We start from the raw sequence: 16,773 nt of genomic DNA, 5'->3' as shown, positions 1-16,773 counted from the left end.
ACACATTCAGAAGTAGAACAACTAAATAGACCCATAACAAAAAAAGAGATTAAAATGGTAATCAAAAAACTCCCAACAAAAAAGCCCTGGCCCAGACAGCTTCACTGCAGAGTTCTACCAAACTTTCAGAGAAGAGTTAACCCCACTACTACTGAAGGTATTTCAAAGCATAGAAAATGACGGAATACTACCCAACTCATTCTATGAAGCCACCATCTCCCTGATACCAAAACCAGGTAAAGACATTACAAAACAAGAAAATTACAGACCTATATCCCTCATGAACATAGATGCAAAAATCCTCAACAAAATTCTAGCCAATAGAATTCAACAACATATCAAAAAAAATAATTCACCACAATCAAGTGGGATTTATACCAGGTATGCAAGGCTGGTTTAATATCAGAAAAACCATTAATGTAATCCATCACATAAATAAGACAAAAACCACATGATCTTATCAATTGATGCAGAAAAGGCATTTGACAAAGTCCAACACCCATTTATGATAAAAACTCTCACCAAAATAAGAATTGAAGGAAAATTCCTCAACATAATAAAGGGCATCTCTAAAAAAAAAAAAAAAAAAAATTTTTTTTTTTATGCAAAGCCAACAGCCAATATAACTCTAAATGGAGAGAACTTGAAAGCATTTCCCTTGAGAATGGGCACCAGACAAGGATGCCCTTTATCACCGCTCTTATTCAACATCGTGCTAGAAGTCCTAGCCAGGGCAATTAGGCTAGACAAAGAAATAAAAGGTATCCGGATTGGCAAGGAGGAAGTAAAATTAGCGCTATTTGCAGATGACATGATCTTATACACAGAAAACCCTAAGGAATCCTCCAGAAAACTACTGAAACTAATAGAAGAGTTTGGCAGAGTCTCAGGTTATAAAATAAACATACAAAAATCACTTGGATTCCTCTACTTCAACAAAAAGATCACCGAAGAGGAAATAACCAAATCAGTACCATTCACAGTAGCCCCCAAGAAGATAAAATACTTAGGAATAAATCTTACCAAGGATGTAAAAGACCTATACAAAGAAAACTACAAAGCTCTACTACAAGAAATTCAAAAGGACATACTTAAGTGGAAAAACATACCTTTCTCATGGATAGGAAGACTTAACATAGTAAAAATGTCTATTCTACCAAAAGCCATCTATACATACAATGCACTTCCGATCCAAATTCCAATGTCATTTTTTAAGGTGATAGAGAAACAAATCACCAATTTCATATGGAAGGAAAAGAAGCCCCGGATAAGCAAAGCATTACTGAAAAAGAAGAAGAAAGTGGGAGGCCTCACTCTACCTGATTTCAGAAGCTATTATATAGCCACAGTAGTCAAAACAGCCTGGTACTGGTACAACAACAGGCACATAGACCAATGGAACAGAATTGAGAACCCAGATATAAATCCAACCACATATGAGCAGCTGATATTTGACAAAGGACCAGTGTCAGTTAATTGGGAAAAAGACAGTCTTTTTAACAAATGGTGCTGGCATAACTGGATATCCATTTGCAAAAAAATGAAACAGGACCCATACCTCACACCACGCACAAAAACTAACTCCAAGTGGATCAAAGACCTAAACATAAAGACTAAAATGATAAAGATCATGGAAGAAAAAATAGGGACAAAGTTAGGAGCCCTAATACAAAGCATAAACAAAATACAAAACATCACCAAAAATGACGAAGAGAAACCCGATAACTGGGAGCTCCTAAAAATCAAACACCTATGCTCATCTAAAGACTTCACCAAAAGAGTAAAAAGACCACCTACAGACTGGGAAAGAATTTCAGCTATGACATCTCCGACCAGCGCCTGATCTCTAAAATCTATATGATTCTGGTAAAACTCAAACACAAAAAGACAAACAACCCAATCAAGAAGTGGGCAAAGGATATGAACACACACTTCACTAAAGAAGATATTCAGGCAGCTAACAGATACATGAGAAAATGCTCTCGATCATTAGCCATTAGAGAAATGCAAATTAAAACTACGATGAGATTCCATCTCACTCCAACAAGGCTGGCATTAATCCAAAAAACACAAAATGATAAATGTTGGAGAGGCTGCGAAGAGATTGGAACTCTTATACACTGCTGGTCAGAATGTAAAATGGTACAACCACTTTGGAAATCTATCTGGCGTTATCTTAAACAGTTAGAAATAGAACTACCATACAACCCAGAAATCCCACTCCTCGGAATATACCCTAGAGAAACAAGAGCCTTCACACCAACAGATATATGCACACCCATGTTTATTGCAGCTCTGTTTACAATAGCAAAAAGCTGGAAGCAACCAAGGTGTCCATCAACGGATGAATGGTTAAATAAATTGTGGTATAGTCACACAATGGAATACTACGCATCGATAAAGAACAGTGAGGAATCTGTGAAACATTTCATAACATGGAGGAACCTGGAAGGCATTATGCTGAGTGAAATGAGTCAGAGGCAAAAGGACAAATATTGTATAAGACCACTATTATAAGATGTTGAGAAATAGTAAAAACTCAGAAGAACACATAGTTTTGTGGTTACGAGGGGGGGAGGGAGGGAGAGGGTTTTTTATTGATTAATTAGTAGATAAGAACTGCTTTAGGTGAAGGGAAGGACAACACTCAATACATGGAAGGTCAGCTCAATTGGACTGGACCAAAAGCAAAGAAGTTTCCGGGATAAAATGAATGCTTCAAAGGTCAGTGGAGCAAGGGCAAGGGTTTGAGGACCACGGTTTAAGGGGACTTCTAAGTCAATTGGCAAAATAATTCTATTATGAAAACATTCTGCATCCCATTTTGAAATGTGGCGTCTGGGGTCTTAAATGCTAACAAGTGGCCATCTAAGATGCATCAATTGATCTCAACCCACCTGGAGCAAAGGAGAATGAAGGACACCAAGGTCACACGACAACTAAGAGCCCAAGAGACAGAAACGGCCACATGAACTAGAGACCTACATCATCCTGAGACCAGAAGAACTATTTGGTGCCAGGTCACAATAGATGACTGCCCTGACAGGGAGCACAACAGAGAACCCCTGAGGGAGCAGGAGATCAGGGGGATGCAGACCCCAAATTCTCATAAAAAGACCATACTTAATGGTCTGACTGAGACTGGAGGAATCCCGGCGGCCATGGTCCCCAGACCTTCTGTTGGCACAGGACAGTAACCAACCCCGAAGACAACTCATCAGACATGAAAGGAACTGGACAGTGGGTGGGAGAGAGATGCGGATGAAGAGTGAGCTAATTATATCAGGTGGACACTTGAGATTGTGTTGGCATCTCCTGTCTGGAGGGGGAATGGGAGGATAGAGAGAGTGGGAAGCTTGGAAAATTGTCAGGAAAGGAGAGACTGGAAGGGTTGACTCATTAGGGGGAGAGCAAGTGGGAGTACGGAGTAAGGTGTATATAAACTTATATGTGACAGTCTGACTTGATTTGTAAATGTTCACTTGAAGCTCAATAAAAGTTAAAAAAAAAAAAAAAAATTGCCAGCCAGAAGGCAAAGGAGTATAATCATTCCCCTAAGCAGAAGGAAAAATCCAGAGGACAACGTTTATCTGATACAAGTACAAAGAAGAGAAGTGAAAAACACATGGGTATATATAAAAGTTTTTTTTTTGCCTTCTAAAAAGATTTTTCAATGATAACTGACTATAAATAAAAAAATAAAAATGTTACTGTTGGGACTATAACATATGCAGAATTAAGACAAAAGGCAAAAATAGCACAAAGGCCAAGAGGGGGGAAATGAAAGGATATAATTATAAAATTAGTCTATAACATATGAAATGGTAAGATATTATTTGCAGATAGACTACAATAAGTTAACAGTGTATATTGTAAACCCTAAAGCAACCACACGAAAAAGGGCATTATTAATGAAAAATAATGGAGATTAAAAAACAAAACCCACTGTCATTGAGTTGACTCCTTCTCGTAGTGACCCTGTAGGACAAAGTAAAGTGGAATCATAAAATACTTAGTCCAAAAGAAGTTAGGAAAAGAGACAAAAAACAACAAAGAACAGACAGGAGAGAAAAAAAAGTAGTAAGATGATGAATTTAAAACCAAACATAACCAATAATCACATATCCTTATTAAAAGGAAGAATTTGTCAAATAGGACGAAAAAAAGAAACAACATGTCATGTATAAGATAATACTTTGAATATAAATAAATACATAGGTTAGAGAAAAGTTTTTTTTTTTTTTAAAGATTTACCTTGGAAACATTAGCCAAAACAAAGCTGGAGTGGTTATATTAGTATCAGACAATTTTAGATTTCAGAACAAGACTAAAGTGGGATATTGGGTATAATAATAATTTGTGCAACCAATCGATAGGGCATAAAAAAAATAGTGACCCTAAATCTGTAAGAAGTTAATAACAGAACTTCTAAGTACCTAAATCATAAACTGATATAATGAAAAGAAGAAATAGACAAATGCCTAATCATAGATTAGAGATTGCATTACCCCTCTCTCAGCAAATGATAGAAAACCTAGACAAATACCTTCATAAAAGACTGGAAATACACAATCAACCAACCTTACCAAATTGATATTTGTAGAACTCACCATTCAAGAACAGCAGGATGCACAATCTTTTCAAGGGCCCACAGAATATTCACCTGGGTAGATAATAAAACAAGTCTCAATAAATTTAAAAGCATTGAAATCATACCCAATATGTTCTCTGACGAGAATAAAATAAAATTTACAACAATAACATAAAGATATATGGAGAAAAATCACAAATATTTCGATATTAATTAACCTCAATCTAAACCATTTCTCACACCATACACACAATTAACTTAAAATGATCATAGCCCAAAACACAAAAACTACAAGATAACAGAAAATACTTGGAACCTTGTGGCAGACAAAGATCTTCTAGAAAGGACACAGAAAGCACAAAACATAAAAAGAACTACATGGATAAATTTGACTTCATCAAAACCGAAAACTCTTACACTTCTAAAGACTCCAAGAAAAAAACAAAAATGCAGGCCTGAAATTGGGAGACTATTGTGACACTTCAAATACATGTGCAGTGTAAAAAACAATGGAGATAGGGGGCCAAGATGGCTGAGTAGGTAGACGCTACCTTGGATCCCTCTTGCAACAAAGACTCGGAAAAACAAGTGAATCGATCACATACGTGACAATCTATGAACCCTGACCAACAAGCACAGATTTAAAGAGTTGACCTGAGTGACAGAGATTGAGAACGAACAACCACGGGGAAGCAGCGACTGTTTTCGGAGCCTGGAGCCAGCGTCCCAGTCAGGAAACCTTGGTGCTGGGCTTTGGACTGGGCGCAGGGGAGCTGAGCACAGCATCCTGAGACGGCACAATCATGGGGCACAGCCCTAACCCCCTGAACTGACCTCAGGGGAAGCCCAGCCAGTGCACGCAGGCAGCGCAGTGACGCAGCTGACAGGAGGAGAAGTCACCGGGAGGCAGCGACTGGTTTCAGAGCCGGGAGTGTGGCGTCCCTTCTGGGGAACCTTGGCGCTGGACTTTGGACTGGGAGTGGAGGAAATGACCGGGGCTTCTGAGACAGCACAAGCATGGGACGCAGCCTGACACTCGGGGGCAATCTCTACCTAGCCAGTGCACACAGTTGACGCGCCCCTCGGGAATCTCAGATAAAACAGTCATCCCAAGCAAGATAAGTAACTTTGTCTGTATTCTGGGGTGCTACTCTCTCCTACTCTCTCCTATTTATCTGAACCCTCCCCTCACCTTCCCAGGCAGCTGCATTAACATTGGAATTTCCTGAGCCAGAAAGTAAAATGCTCTGTGGTTATTCTTTCTTTCGTTTTGTTTTTGTCTTTTCCTAACCCATTCTCCTGGCCTGAGAGAAGCAACTACAAAAAACCTAGGGACCAAAAATCCTTCCCTAATTAGACTAAAAACACAGAACCAGCTCCAGCCAAGCATATGTGATCCACAGTATCCAGCTTTCATCACTACAGGGAACAAAGTGGCTAGTATAATGCAAAGGCATTTCTGATAGGGATCTGACTGCAATTGTTTTAGCAGATTTACTGGAAAGACAAGTTTCCCAGGTCTGATATCTCTGCGTATTCAACAGAGCCTCACTGACCCAAAACAGGGAACTGAGGGCTGAAGCTCCCCCCAGACCACCTAGCCTCCTGCCTTAGGGGTCTAAGGACACCTACCAATCTGTAGAGGTACTTGCACTGGGGGCCTAAGGTACAGCTGCAGAGCCCACCCACCAAGGTGCTTTAGGAATAGAGGCACACCTACCTTACTGACACTTGGGGGAAGCCTGTCAGCATCCTGCCCCCCGGAGTGTGAAGCCCAGCTGCTAATAGAATCTGGTGCACACAACTATCACCACTACTTCTTGAGGTGGATAGGTGACAGTCTGCACCACACACTTGATGACCCAAAATCAGATTCTACTCAAGAATAGTGAATGGACTCAGGCTTATATATCTGGTAACAGCCCAAACCAGCTGGTAATAGGACATAAGTGAGTCCAGGGCTACAACACTCAAGACAGCACAATCTAGTAGCCCATCTACGTATATTGAAATAAAACAAAACAAGATAAGACTCAGTGAGCAAATATAGAATAAATCACTACAATATCTTAGTGATGGCTCGGAGACAGCAGTCGATATAAGACCATGGCTGCTTCTACAACTCCCCAAACTAAAGAATCAAAATCTTTCCAAACGAAGATACAATCCTGGAATTGCCAGATACAGAATATAAAAAACTAATTTACAGAATGCTTCAAGACGTCAGGGATGACCTCAGAAATGAAATAAGGCAATCTACAGAAAAAGCCAAGGAACACACTGATAAAGCAGTTGAAGAACTCAAAAAGATTATTCAAGAACATAGTGGAAAAATTAATAAGTTGTAAGAATCTACAGAGAGACAGCATTCAGAAATCCGAAAGATTAACAATAAAATTACAGAATTAGACGACCCAATAGGAAGTCAGAGGAGCAGAATTGAGCAATTGGAATGCAGGGTGGGGGAGATGGAGGAAAAGGGAATTGACACAAATATAGTTGAATAAAAATCAGATAAAACAATTTAAAAAATGAAGAAACCATTAGGATCATGTGGGACTCTATCAAGAAGAAAAACTTGCATGTGATTGGAGTTCCAGAACAGGGAGGGATAACAGAAAATACAGAGAGAATGGTTGAAGATCTGTTGGCAGAAAACTTCCCTGACATCATGAAAGACGAAAGGATATCTTTCCAACATGCTCATCTAACCCCACATAAGATTAATCCAAAAAGAAAATCACCAAGACATATTATCATCAAACTTGCCAAAACCAAATATAAAGAGAAAATTTTGAAAGCAGCCAGGGATAAAAGAAAGGTCTCCTACAAAAGAGAATCAATGAGAATAAGTTCACACTACTCAGCAGAAACCATGCAGGCAAGAAGGCAATGGGATGACATATATAGAGCACTGAAGGAGAAAAACTGCCAGCCAAGGATCATATATCCAGCAAAACTCTCTCTCAAATATGAAAGTGAAATTAAAACATTTACAGATAAACACAAGCTTAGAGAATTTGCAAAAACCAAACCAAAGCTACAAGAAATACTAAAGGAAATTGGTCAGAAAATCAATAATATCAGATACCAGCACAACACAAGGCCACAGAACAGAACATCCTGATATCAACTCAAATAGGGAAATCATAAAAGCAAATTAAGATTAATTAAAAAAAAATTTTTAAAAACGCTCAAAACAGAGAATCATTGAAGTAAATATGTAAAAGATCACAATAATCAAAAAGAGGGACTAAATACAGGTAGCATAGAACTGCCATATGGAGAGGGATACAAGGCGATATAGGACAATACAAGTTAGATTTTTACTTAGAAAAATAGGGGTAAATATTGAGGTAACCACAAAGAGGTACAACAACCCCATAACTCAAAATAAAAACCAAGAAAAACGTAACGACTCAGCAAACATAAAGTCAAATATATGAAAATGAGGAACACACAAGTTACAAAGTAAAATGTCTCAGCACAAAAAAGTAAGTGGAAAAATGAAATTGTCAACAACACACATAAAAAGGCATCAAAATGACAGCACTAAACACGTACTTATCTATAATTACACTGAATGTAAATGGACTAAAGGCACCAATAAAGAGACAGAGAGTCTCAGACTGGATAAAGAAACACAATCCGTCTATATGCTGCCTACAAGAGACACACCTTAGACTTAGAGACACAAACAAACTAAAACACAAAGCATGGAAAAAAATATATCAAGCAAACAATAAGCAAAAAAGAGCAGGAGTAGCAATATTAATTTCTGACGAAATAGACTTTAAAGTTAAATCCACCATAAAGGATAAAGAAGGACACTACATAATGATTAAAGGGACAATTGATCAGGAAGATATAACCATATTAAATATTTATGCACCCAATGACAGGGCTGCAAGATACATAAAACAAATTTTAACAGAACTGAAAAGGGAGATAGACACCTCCACAATTATAGTAGGAGACTTCAACACACCACTTTCGCAGAAGGACAGGACATCCAGTAAGAAGCTCAATAGAGACACGGAAGACCTACTTACAACAATCAACCAACTTGACCACATTGACTTATACAGAAGTCTGCACCCAACTGCTGCAAAGTATACTTTTTTTTCTAGTGCATATGGAACATTCTCTAGAATAGACCACATATTAGGTCATAAAACAAACTTTTGCAGAATCCAAAACATCGAAATATTACAAAGTATCTTCTCAGACCACAAGGCCATAAAAGTGGAAATCAATAACAAAAAAATTAGGGAAAGGAAATCAAACACTTGGAAACTAAACATTACCCTGCTGAGAAAAGACTGGGTTATAGAAGACATTAAGGAGGGAATAAAGAAATTCATAGAATGCAAAGAGAATGAAAATACTTCCTATCAAAACCTCTGGGACACAGCAAAAGCAGTGCTCAGAGGCTGGTTTATATCGATAAATGCACACATACAAAAAGAAGAAAGAGCCAAAATCAGAGAACTGTCCCGACAACTTGAACAAATATAAAGTGAGCAACAAAAGAATCCATCAGGCACCAGAAGAAAACAAATAATAAAAATTAGAGCTGAACTAAATGAATTAGAGAACAGAAAAACAATTGAAAGAATTAACAAAGCCAAAAGCTGGTTCTTTGAAAAAATTAACAAAATTTATAAACCACTGGCTAGACTGACTAAAGAAATTCAGGAAAGGAAACAAATAACCCGAACAAGAAACAAGAAGGGCCACATCACAACAGACCCAACTGAAATTAAAAGAATCATATCAGATTATTATGAAAAATTGTACTCTAACAAATTTGCAAACCTGGAAGAAATGGATGAATTCCTGGAAAAACACTACCTACCTAAACTAACACAATCAGAAGTAGAACAACTAAATAGACCCATAACAAAAAAAGAGATTGAAATGGTAACCAAAAAACTCCCCACAAAAAAAAAAAAAACCCTGGCCTGGATGGCTGTACTGCAGAGTTCTACCAAACTCTCAGAGAAGAGTTAACACCACTACCACTAAAGGTATTTCAAAGCATAGAAAATGACGGAATACTGCCTAACTCATTCTATGAAGCCACCATATCCCTGGTACCAAAACCAGGTAAAGACATCACAAAAAAAGAAAATTACAGACCTACATCCCTCATGAACATAGATGCAAAAATCCTCAACAAAATTCTAGCCCATAGAATTCAACAACACATCAAAAAAATAATCCACCACGACCAAGTGGGATTTATACCACGTATGCAAGGCTGGTTTAATATTAGAAAAACCATTAATGTAATCCACCATATAAATAAAACAGAAAACAAAACCTCATGATCTTATCAATTGATGCAGAAAAGGCATTTGACAAAGTCCAACACCCATTTATGATAAAAACTCTCAGCAAAATAGGAATCAAAGGAAAATTCCTCAACATAATAAATGGCATCTATACAAAGCCAACAGCCAACATCTCTCTAAATGGAGAGAGCCTGAAAGCATTTCCCTTGAGAACGGGAACCAGACAAGGATGCCCTTTATCACTGCTCTTAGTCAACATTGTGCTAGAGGTCCTAGCCAGAGCAATTAGGCTAGACAAAGAAATAAAGGGCATCCGGATTGGCAAGGAGGAAGTAAAATTATCTCTATTTGCAGATGACATGATCTTATACACAGAAAACCCTAAGGAATCCTCCAGAAAACTACTGAAACTAACAGAAGAGTTTAGCAGAGTCTCAGGTTATAAGATAAACATACAAAAATCTCTTGGATTCCTCTACATCAACAAAAAGAACATCGAAGAGGAAATCTCCAAATCAGTACCATTCACAGTAGCCCCCAAGAAGATAAAATACTTAGGAATAATTCTTACCAAAGATGTAAAAGACGTATATAAAGAAAACTACAAAGTACTACTACAAGAAACTAAAAAGGACCTACTTAAGTGGAAAAACATACCTTGCTCATGGATAGGAAGAATTAACATAGTAAAAATGTCTATTCTACCAAAAGCCACTTCCAATCCAAATTCCAATGGCATTTTTTAATGTGATGGAGAAACAAATCACCAACTTCATATGGAAGGGAAAGAGGCCCCTGATAAGTAAAGCATTACTGAAAAAGAAGAAGAAAGTGGGAGGCCTCACTCTACCTGATTTTAGAACCCATTATACAGCCACAGCAGTCAAAACAGCCTGGTACTGGTACAACAACAGGCACATAGACCAATGAAACAGAATTGAGAACCCAGATATAAATTCATCCATATATGAGCAGCTGATATTTGACAAAGGCCCAGTGTCAGTTAATTGGGGAAAAGATAATCTTTTTAACAAGTGGTGCTGGCATAACTGGATATCCATTTGCAAAAAAATGAAACAGGACCCATACCTCACACCATGCACAAAAACTAACTCCAAGTGGATCAAAGACCTAAACATAAAGACTAAAACGGTAAAAATCATGGAAGAAAAAATAGGGACAACCTTAGGAGCCCTAATACAAGGCATAAACAGAATACAAAACATTACCAAAAATGATGAAGAGAAACCAGATAACTGGGAGCTCCTAAAAATCAAACACCTATGCTCATCTAAAGACTTCACCAAAAGAGTAAAAAGACCACCTATAGACTGGGAAAGAATTTTCCGCTATGACATCTCCGACCAGCTCCTGATCTCTAAAATCTACATGATTCTGTCAAAACTCAACCACAAAAAGACAAACAACCCAATCAAGAAGTGGCCAAAGGATATGAACACACACTTCACTAAAGAAGATATTCAGGCAGCTAACAGATACATGAGAAAATGCTCTCGATCATTAGCCATTAGAGAAATGCAAATTAAAACTACGATGAGATTCCATCTCACTCCAACAAGGCTGGCATTAATCCAAAAAACACAAAATAATAAATGTTGAAGAGGCTGCGGAGAGATTGGAACTCTTATACACTGCTGGTGGAAATGTAAAATGGTACAACCACTTTGGAAATCTATCTGGCGTTATCTTAAAAAGTTAGAAATAGAACTACCATACAAGCCAGAAATCCCATGCCTCGGAATATACCCTAGAGAAATAAGAGCCTTCACACAAACAGATATATGCACACCAATGTTTATTGCAGCTCTGTTTACAACAGAAAAAAGCTGGAAGCAACCAAGGTGTCCATCAATGGATGAATGGTTAAATAAATTGTGGTATAGTCACACAATGGAATACTACGCATCGATAAAGAACAGTGAGGAATCTGTGAAACATTTCATGACATGGCAGAACCTGGAAGGCATTATGCTGAGCGAAATGAGTCAGAGGCAAAAGGACAAATATTGTATAAGACCACTATTATAAGATCTTGAGAAATAGTATAAACTGAGAAGAAGACATACTTTTGTCGTTATGAGCGGGGGAAGGAGGGAGGGTTGGAGAGGGTTATTTACTGATTAGTTAGTAGATAAGAACTACTTTAGGTGAAGGGAAGGACTATACTCAATACACGGAAGGTCAGCTCAAATGGACTGGACCAAAAGCAAAGAATTTTCTGGTCTAAACTGAATGCTTCAAAGGTCAGCGGAGCAAGGGCGGGTGTTTGGGGACTATGGCTTAAGGGGACTTCTAAGTCAACTGGCAAAATAAATTCTATTATGAAAACATTCTGCATCGCACTTTGAAATGTGGCGTCTGGGGTCTTAAATGCTAACAAGCGGCCATCTAAGATGCATCAATTGGTCTCAACCCAACTAGATCAAAGGAGAATGAAGAACACCAAGGTCACACGATAACTATGAGCCGAAGAGATAGAAAAGGGCACAGGAACCAGAGACTTACATCATCCTGAGACCAGAAGAACTAGATGGTGCCTGGCCACAACCAATGACTGCCCTGACAGGGAGCACAACGGAGAACCACTGAGGGAGCAGAAGATCAGTAGGATGCAGTCCCCAAATTCTCATAGAAAGACAAGACTTAATGGTCTGACTGAGACTAGAGGAATCCCGGTGATCATGGTCCCCAAACCTTCTGTTGGCCCAGGAAAGGAACCATTCCCAAAGACAACTTATCAGACATGGAAGGGACTGGACAATGGGTTGGAGAGAGATGCTGATGAAGAGTGAGCTACTTGTATCAGGTGGACACTTGAGACTGTGTTGGGATCTCCTGTCTGGAGGGGAGATGGGAGGGTAGAGAGGGTTAGAAACTGGCAAAATTGTAACTAAAGGAGAGACTGGAAGGGCTGACTCATTAGGGGGAGAGTAAGTGGGAGTATGGAGTAAGGTGTATATAAGCTTATATGTGACAGACTGACGTGATTTGTAAACGTTCTCTTAAAGCTCGATAAAAATTATAAAAAAAAAAAAAAAAAAATGGAGCCCTCGTGGCGAAGTGGTTAAGAGCCCGGGTGCTAGCCAAAAGGTCGGCAGTTTGAATCCACCAGGGACACCTTGGGGCAGTTCTACTCTGCCCTATAGGTTCCCTGTGAGGCTGAATCAACCCAATGGCAATGCTTTTTTTTTGTATAAAAATAATATTTACAAGCTCGATAATAAGAAAACACGACCTAATAAAAATGGGCAAAATATTTGAATGTACGTTTCATAAAAGAAAGTCGATGAATAGCAAGAAATCATACAAAAAGATTTTCAACATTAGTCATCAGAAAAATGCAATTAAAAACGACAAAGTCACTTCAAAATGCATTCATTAGAATGACTAAAATGAAAAAGACTGAAAAAATTGTCAATGATATATACCAAAAACCAAAACCAAAACCTGTGCTGTCGAGTCGATTCCGACTCATAGCGACCCTATAGGACAGAGCAGAACTGCCCCATAGAGTTTCCAAGAAGCGGATTTGAACTGCCTACCCTTTGGTTAGCAGCCATAGCACTTAACCACTAAGCCACCAGGGTTTCCCAATGATAACTATCAACTAAAAATCTCACATGTTGTTGCTGGGAAATTCAAGAGTCAGAGCTACTTTGGAAAACTGTGAGACATAACTGTTAAACAGTTAAATATATACTTGCCACCTGATCCAAAAATTGCACACCCAGATATTCACCTGCGAGAAATAAAAATGCATACCCGTACAAAAACTTGTACATGAATGTTTAAAGCAGTTTTAAACACAGTAGCCAAATCCCAGAGACAGCCAAAATGTCTATCTTGTGTTGAACAAGTAAGCAAATTGTGATGTCTAAACCGTGAAATATTTCCGGTAAACAGATGAACTGCTTATACTCACAGTCATAAGAATGAATCTCAAAAGCGTTATAGGAGAAAGATGCCATGTATGATTCCATTCATATGAAACATAAGACAAATCTAGTCTCATTTGTACTGTCTTCAGCAAACCACTGGTTCCTTGAGAATGGGGTCAGGGTTAATCAGGAAGGGACAAAAAGAAACCTTTGGGGGAGATGGAAATGCTCTCTGTCTCCTGTGGTGGTAGGGATTAGTTAGGTGTATATATTTGTCAAAATTCATCAAACTGAAAAATTAAAGATGGTGCATTTTATTGTATGTAAATCATATGCCAATAAATCTGTAAGCCGACCTTGACTGGTATTAGTCCTTGATTTAATTAAGGCAATAATTATACAAAGGAAAAAAAAAAAACCACATCCCTGACGAGCATATGTGCTGACACATACACACTTGACTTGAAGGAACCTATTAATTATTACAGGTTTTAATAGTAATCTACCACCCATCTGTCACTTCTTTATACTGTGGTGACTTGTGTGTTACTATGATGCTGGAAGCTATGCCGCTGATATTTCAAATACCTGCAGGGTCACCATGGTGGCAGGATTAAGTGGAGATTAAAGACTAAGACAAGGAAGGGAGGTCTGGCGATCTGCTTCCAAAAATTAGCCAATGAAAACTTTATGAATCACAACAAAGTATTATGCAACTCATTTACTTTGGGCATGTCATCTGGAAGGATCAATTGCTAGAGGAGGACATTATATTTGGTGAAATAGAGAGCCAATGAAGGCAAGAGACACCCTCAGTGTGGGAGACCCTCAGTGAGATGAATTGGCACAGTAGCTGCAACAAAGGACTCAAGCATGACAGCGATTGTGAAGATGATGCAGGACCAGGCAACCTTTCATTCTGTTGTACATAAGGTCACCATGAATTGGAGTCAACTCGACAGCAGCTGTCTATTTCTCTATTTATAATACTAACATGTTATTGTTCTAAATATGAACATCAATTTTTTAAAGGGATTTCACTTCTATACTTATTCTGGCAATGCACAAAAAATATTTTCATAAGGATTCATCTTGCAGATTTTTCTATAATTGTGAAAAATGTGAAATAATCTAAAAAGATTTTAGGTAGTGATTGAATAAATCATAGGATAGCAACAAAGTGATATTTTAAAATGATGAAATGTTGCAGACAGCATAAATTTACAATAAATTTTCATTTAAACTCCAAGGTTATGTTAGTACAATGGACTGAGATTAAACGGAATTAAAATGACACATATTAATAATTTAATTGCAGAAACAAAAACAAACAAAAAAAAAACCTTTTTCCATCTAGTCCATTCCGACTCATAGTGACTCTATAGGAAAGGGTATAGCTGCCCCACAGAGTTTCCAAGGAGCGGTTGGAGGGTTCAAACTGCGGACCTTTTGGTTAGCAGACATAGCACTTAATCACTATGCCCTAGAGCTCCAATTATATAGGTTCATATAAATTTAAGGTTAACATAGCTTAATATATAAGTATTTTTTAATTTAATATTTGTTCATTTGTAAATATTATATGTTACATGCGTGGGTATATTTCCAGCAAGAGAATTATGGAAAGATATGCTCAAAAACACCAGATTTTATGACATCTACTTTAAACTATTCTCCTAGTTGTTTTCCCTTTATTTTTTCTGTTTTTGCTTATCTAATCAAATGTCGAAAGAATATATAATTCATACCTTTTATGAAAAATTGGTAAGACCTATGATCTTCATTTAATTCATACCTTACATGATCACACCCAGTTAAAACAAACGACAAACTAGAAAAGGTTTTTCTGTTTTTGTTTTTTTCAAGCTACATTCTTACTGTTTTAAATGCTTTTGATTCCATATCCTGCCCCTAAAGGGTATGTCCCCACCGTTTCCCCAAAGTTCATTCATTTGTGATTTTTAAACCTGGTCACTAAGGACATTTTTGTTTATTAGTTTTGTCCCAGATTTGACAAATAAAAAAAATCAGACTAGAGACTGGAAAACCCTTCTCTGAGCAAAGGTAGTTCAGAACATCAACCCTTCCAAAGCTACTTCAAAGGAACTAGCTTTTCTTTTCAGGGATGAGGAGTGAAAGAAAATATTTTCTGAGCCTGTGATAGTGACACATCTATTGTAAGGGATTTTATGCAATTGAGTGCATTTTATCAGTCACTCCATACACACCATTCTTTGAAATTGAGAGAAAATTCAACAAAATCCCAGGCTGTTGTGATTTGGGAAGTGACCAGATTCAATGAGTAGTGACCAAAAATCCTCATGCTGGCTTCCAACATTACATTCATTTTCAAATTGTAGCTATAAATATGGCTGTAATTAAATAACTCATAGAATAAGACAATGATTAGCTGCCAGAAGGGTGAGTATGATAAATTCTGTAATTACAGTTACATTTTCTCTTTTGAAACTTGGGTCATATTTGTCTTTAATAAATGAACCTTTCCCAACTGTATAAAATTTAGAAATGTGAGTTCTAATGTGAATTTTAATGAAATATCATTTCTTAGAGTGCTTTAAATTTGAATAGTGTGTTGTCATTAAGAAGGTTATTTTAAGCAACATTGATCAGGGGTCATTAGAAGTAGTATAACTTGGTAATATGAAGAAGTAAGTCCCACATACAAATTTCTGGAAACTCAAACTAAAAACCAGTAAACATGTGTATCCCAAGTTAGGACTGGATACTTGGCACAGGGATGGAGTGGGAAAACAGAGAGTTGAGGGCAGATGGATAATTCATGTAAAGAGTTTATTTGAATATCTAGCATAACATCTATCCTTTAAAGTCTCAATAAATATCACATATGACTTTTATTATAAAGAACACACTGAAGAAATTGGATGAGAGCTTTGAAAATCAAGAGTTCCGTTTTGGACTTTAAATGTTTGGCTTTCACGTTTTGCACTTCACAGTGTTTGGCTAT

The sequence above is a fragment of the Loxodonta africana genome, chromosome 4 (genome assembly GCF_030014295.1).
Source record: "Loxodonta africana isolate mLoxAfr1 chromosome 4, mLoxAfr1.hap2, whole genome shotgun sequence".
In the NCBI taxonomy this organism is placed as follows: domain Eukaryota; kingdom Metazoa; phylum Chordata; class Mammalia; order Proboscidea; family Elephantidae; genus Loxodonta; species Loxodonta africana.
This window is presented reverse-complemented; position numbering follows the sequence as displayed.